This window comes from Hipposideros armiger, unplaced genomic scaffold, assembly GCF_001890085.2.
Source record: "Hipposideros armiger isolate ML-2016 unplaced genomic scaffold, ASM189008v1 scaffold_233, whole genome shotgun sequence".
Lineage (NCBI taxonomy): Eukaryota > Metazoa > Chordata > Mammalia > Chiroptera > Hipposideridae > Hipposideros > Hipposideros armiger.
Genome location: NW_017731583.1, coordinates 976969 through 983542, shown reverse-complemented (window position 1 = coordinate 983542; position 6574 = coordinate 976969).

Below are 6574 nucleotides of genomic sequence, written 5' to 3'. Positions count from 1 at the left end.
ATATATATATATATATATATAGTCATGGGATGTGGAGTATAGTGTGGGAGTGGAGTCAAGGGAATTGTAATAGCTATGTATGATATGGGTTGGGGGAGTGGGGTGGCAGATTGGGGGAGGGGGGTTGTCACTTTGAGAGGTAAAAAGTATAACTATTGCACTGTGTTGTACAGCTGAAACTAAAAATGTTTATTTCACAATAAAAAAAATGAAATATAGACATCAAAAGCTACATGCTTTAATGCGTTTGAACACCATGATGAAATCCAAAAAATTTTTGTATACTTAACTTTTGAGAAGGACATAAATTGCTAACACAAATTTCTATGGATTTTTAAAGGTATGCAAATGTCATCACCTGTGATGAGCATACTATCAGTCTAACTTCATATATTTTACTCCTGAATTCATATCATTTACAATGAATTGAAAACCAGCATGACATTTTGGAGGCATTTTAAAGTAAGGAATCATTGGGGAAAAAAAAGTCATGTACTTTAAGTGTGATGCACTATTGAGTCAGGGACCTGGGATGATTATTTGAAGAAATCATTAAAAAATGAAAGTTGAAAGCTAAAGGACTATTTGGTAAATCCTCCACTAACTAGAAATTCAATAAGCCAAAAAAATCACCCCAATAAGTCTCATGTATTTGAGTTGATTTTTCAGTTGACTTTTACCTTTGCTGAAATAAAAAAAAGTTAAAAGTTTTCAAATGTGAAATATGTAATATTACTTATAAACACATGAATGGCACATATTTAAATGACCAGGGTTTTTTTAAAGCTAATAAATCATATGGCTGTTATTTTGTTTAGATGACACATTTTGACTCTGCAACACAAAAGACTGTGTATCCTTATGTCATGGGTACCCAACAATACCCATCTATACCCATCTAGTTTTACTTAAGGGTTTTCTTTTCTTCCTGTCCTCCCTCCCTGTCTCCCTCCCTTCCTTCTTTCTTTCCTCCCTGCCTTCCCTCCTTTCTTTGATTTTTAAAAAGAGTTTATTTGGGGCAAACATCTGCTGGGGAGCAAGATCTCAAATGCCCCCTACTTGAGGCTTTTCTAGACCCTATCATTCCTTGTTGGCTTTTTCCTTGAGGGAACTACCAGAGCTTCAAGAATTCCCATTTTCTTCAAGTGTTCATGAACTGAGGGTAACTAAAACATTAATGATGGATGAGAGATAACTCACAGCTCTTAGGCTTGGGAATGGTAAGGAAGGGAGAAAGAAGGAAGAACATTTAAAACAAACAACAAATATAGGTGATAATTCAACATATCAAAGAGCAACTTTTAAATCAGCAAGAACATACCCCTATTCTATTATTTTTGGCATTAAGAAATGAGTTCTAATGCCTTTGTTTGGGGTCCTATTTATTCCCAACATGATTTGAGGAGAATGTGGAAACAAGAGTTCTTTGTCTTGATATGATCAGTGGAGATCAGTGGAGAAGCTAAGTTGATGCTGTCAGAGCTTTACCCCAAGGGCTGTGATGGGGGACCGGTGACATTCTGGGGAAGACATAATGGGGCTCAGCTGCAGCAAGCCCTGCATGACAACGTCTCTTCACAACTGTCCCAGTTGGATTGACTGGAAATTCCTAAGAGGAGTGTGGGAAAAGAAGAGAGAGAAGAGAAAAGCAGATGGTAGTTTGGAGAGGGGAGGGTCTCGGGCTCTGTCTAGACATCACTCTGTGCTTCTGTCCGTAAGTGCAATGGTTGGTCACTAATAGTCTTACCTTATGTTGTTTATCTGCACAGCAGTTTTACAAGGTGGTATTAAGTCCACTTTAGCAAGGGACAAACTAACCCTGAGAAGGTTAACTATTGTGACTACAGTCACACAGCTAGTAAATGGGGAGCTGGGACTTACAGTCCAGCCTAGGCTTTTGATCACTATAGTGTCTTTCTCCCAACACAAATGGCCAAGGATGGAAGGGATAGTTGAAAAAGGTTATTGGGCCGGCTGAGTGGCGCGATGGTTAAGAACTGGCTTGGGATGCTAGAGGGCCCCGGTTCGGATCCCACATATGAGGGCCAGTGACACTGCCCTCCACAGCTAAGATGCTGAACAACAGNACCTGTTGGCAGCTCAGCGGCTGCTCAGCTCGGGCTGGACTCGAATCGCTGTTGCTCAGAGCTCAAACTCTTGAGCGAGCTCTTAACCAACTGAGCCACTTGGCCGGCCCTGGTCATGGGTGGTTTTAAATTCACCAGATTCAAATGTGCAACCAGGTTTGAGAGTCATAGGTCTAGAAGAGTCATAAGAATCACTGGGGAGCATATCAGAAATACAAAATTAGGCTTTCCTTCAGTCTGGTTAAGTAGATCTGGGGAGGGATTCAGGCATGTGCTTAGTACACAAGCTTACTGAGGGTTCTGATGCAGCTGGTGACTTAGAAATCCTCGACTCTGACATTTAAGTTTTTTGCACAGTATGTCACACATGATTAGCAGCGGTATTTAACACGTATGTGATGAATGAGGTTTGCTGATTTGAGACCACAAGTGATGGTGACTTCAGCTCTTAGGCTTTAGGATTTGGGAGCCACTTTTAAAATGATCTGTGTCTCAGTTAAGCTTGACACAGACGAGGTAACGTAAGAGCTTAATGTACATCTCCAGAGTGTTCAGAAACGTACCCATCAGGAAAATGCCCCAGCAGAGACATAACCCCACACTGCGGATTAGTTTGTGTTTCCATTTCTGAGATGGTTCGGCAGAAACAGAGGTGGGAAGCACACTTTAAAAAAACACAAGTCAGAAGAAGTTTGCAGAGCGCACCGTGATATCCAAATCAATGATTTTATTTGATTATTTATTTATTTTCCCCTTAGAACCTAGTTTCTAAGCTTGGATTCAGCAAACAATGATCCATTGAATTTACTCAGTGTTATCATGGCCTCAGAAACGAAAACCCCCGGAGCCCTTTGAACTTTCTTGCTGAAAAATCACAACAGAGAAGCAAAGCCTCCAGATAGAAAATTGTCGAGAGCCTTTGGATATAAAATTGTCGACTTGGCAGTTTAACAAGGGCCCACCCTGTGCGTAGCAAAAGGCGAACCATCCAAGACAAGCAAAGGCCTATAGCAATCGCTTAACAGAATTAGCCTTGCTGCCCTGTTCACATTACATTGCATTTGTCAAGCTTGATAGTGATCTCTCTCTTCCTGGAGAAACCAACCGCTTTTTCTTTTCTTTTCTTTTTTTTTTTTAAGTTGACTTTTGTATTCTGAGCTATGCCAACATTCCAGCCTCATGAGAAAGCTTGAACAGATTTAAATCCAAATTCCAAGTACTGTTTGTACTACAAACATGTTCACAGTTGTCAGTGAGCAGTACACAAACACATTAGGATGTGGGGGGGGGCAGGGGGGGGATGGAAATCGAATGCACATTAATTTCTGGGGTTGGCTGCCAGGTGGAATGCTATATTTCAGAAGGTCCATCCAAACTGTAATAGCATTTACAAAAGCAGATTTCAAGTCATTAGGGGACAATGCTGTCTTGGTGCTAATCGCAGCGGCTCAGCGAGATAATAAACGCAAAACTTGGAGTCACAATTGGGGAAAGGAAGTACCAGCTGGAGTTCTTCAGCGCTTTCATAGCAAAGCAAGTCTAACAACCCAGCCATTAAGAGGGCCCGGGGACATTTATACATATAAAAGTGTATTGTAACCTTTCCTTTTATGGTGTGGTTCATTTTAAGGAAATCAACTAGAGAAATGCATCACATATGTTATTCCACCAATGTTCTATAAAATTCTTGCCGCAATCAGTCCCTTATAATATACATTTAGCACACGGGCCAAGGAAACCAACGTTTTTAAATACATTACTATTTCACATGATGTGTGATTTACATTGTGGGTATCTTCATAGTGTTCATAGTACTTAAAACACAAATTGCCAAATGTTTAAAATAATTTCATCCCACTTTCTGCTTAATTTGGTTGGATACCATTAGGTAAATTTGGAAATGCTAAGGAAAAGAAGAAATACTTTATTTTCTTTGTCTCGGATGGTAAATATAATGTACCTACCCAAGTGCTTCTAAACCCATTGGTTCCACTATAATGTTGAGTAGGGAAATTACTTCAGGGAAATGCCCATAAAAAGGGCACAGAGACTGTGATACACTACAAGACAGAATAACTCCCTTCTTGGCAGTTGTTTGTCCAAATTCCCTTATCCAGTTACCCTAATATTTGTGTTTATGTCACTTTTGGTTCCTCTAGGATGTATTACTAGAGTAATCTTCCAATATCTAGCTCCAAAGAAGTGGACAGTGAAAATAACCAGAATAAACTACTAATAAATGTTTCCATTAGTAAAGAGAGATAGGACAAGGTCTTGAAATTCCTTTTGACTTGTAAACAAAGTACTAAATTATGCTTTAATTTGAATACATTTGATTATATTAAAATTTTGTTGAAGATTGAGCCACCACTATATGCGAACAGCAAACAAGTATCAGGTCTGTTGGTTGATCTTATTATCAATTAGAGATAAGGCAGTAGACGTTCCTGGTAAGAGTCTCCCGAGTCTGCTGAGACTATGGAAAGTTGGCAGAAGGTTTTAGCGATTTTTTTCAGACAAACATTTTAACCTCTTTTCTTTGGTACTCTGCCCTTGAATTTTCACTTAGATTGTTAAGATAAAGGCTCAAGATAGTCAAGAAGATTACAGACACACAAATTGTTATTCTTCCTTCCAAATTCCTCAAACCAGGGGAGAAAAGCTAGTGTTTATGGAGCTTCTATTATAGGGGCCTGTTTCTTTCATGCAGGCCAACGCTGTTGATCATTTCAAGATGACTCCCTGTGTGCTATCATCTCCACTTTCACAGATGAGAATACTGGGGCTCAGACAAGTTAAGATTCTTGTGTGGTATCACACTACTCCTTAGTGGGGCAGCAGGGACTCAGTCTGAAGGTGCTGATTCCAGAGGCCCTGTGCTTCCCCGCCGCAGTGCCCTGGGACACTAGGTGTTAAAATAGGCTTTGGATAGTGTCAGTGAAACAAATGCATGGAGGAGGGGTGGGGATCATCAAGAAAAAGAGAACAACCGGAGAAGCCCCAAGTCTGACTGAAGCTACATTTCAGGCATCTCACCATGTGTGCTTTGCTCTGCCCATGCCTCCTTTAAGAGTTACAACATTTTAAGTGTAAGGAGTGAAAACATTTGCTTGTGCAAAGCCGAAAAGAGGAAATACACTTGTTGGGAATGGAGAGAGTTATGACAACTGGACTACAATTGGAATTTAGCTTCTGTTGTAGGTCTTTGAGGAGAAGCCTCTATACTTGGGTACGTTATGAATGAGGCCCAACAAAAGCATACAGGATTGCTCTGCATTCCTTGCATTTTAAGTTTTCCACATTTTTTTTTAAACTTTATTGGGGAACAGTGTGTTTTTCCAGGATCCATCAGCTCCAAGTCAAGTAGTTGTTTCAATCTAGTTGTGGAGGGTGCAGCTCAGTAGCCCATGTGGGGATCGAACCGGCAACCTTGGTGTTATGAGCACTGTGCTCTAACCAACTGAGCTAACTGGCTGCCTCCTTCCATATTTTTATTAGATAAAGAAAACCCACTATGGTAAACATTCTAAAAATAAGTGTCAGAAATATAGACATCATACCACCTCACTCTGGTCAGAATGGCTATCATCAATAAATCAACAAACATCAAGTGCTGGCGAGGTTGTGGAGAAAAGGGAACCATGGTGCACTGTTGGTGGGACTGCAGATTGGTGCAGCCATTATGGCATCAGTATGGAGGTAACTCAAAAAACTGGAAATGCAACTACCGTATGACTCAGCAATTCCACTCTTGGGTATCTATCCAGAGAAACCCAAGAAGCTAATTTGAAAAAATATGTGCACCTCAATGTTTATTGCAGCTATTTACAATAGCCAAGACTTGGAAACAACCGAAATGCCCATTGGTAGACGACTGGATTAAGAAACTGTGATACGTTTATATAATGGAGTATTACTCCACTATAAAGAAGAATGAAATCGTACCATTTGCAATGATATGAATGGACCTAGAGAACATTATACTAAGTGAAATAAGTCAGTCAGAGGAAGACAGATACCATATGATCTCACTTATATGTGGAATCTAAAAAACTGGATGAACGAGCAAAGTAAATAGAAATAGTCTCAGCGATGTAGAGAAAAAACTGATGGTTGCTAGTTGGGAGGTGGGTGGGGATGAGGGAGAAGGGGAAGGGATTAGAGAGCATAAATATGTAACTACAATATTGCCACAGGGATATGAAAGACAGTTCAGGGAATATAATTAATAATGTTGTAAATATTTTATAGGGTGTCAGAGGGTCACATGTCTTGTTAGGAAGACCACTTCTTGAAGGTTAGAGTCTTGATCACTGCACTTTACACCTGAAGCTGATGTTGTATAATATTGTATGTCAATTATAATTGAATATATATATATATATATATAGTCATGGGATGTGGAGTATAGTGTGGGAGTGGAGTCAAGGGAATTGTAATAGCTATATATGATATGGGTTGGGGGAGTGGGGTGGCAGATTGGGGGA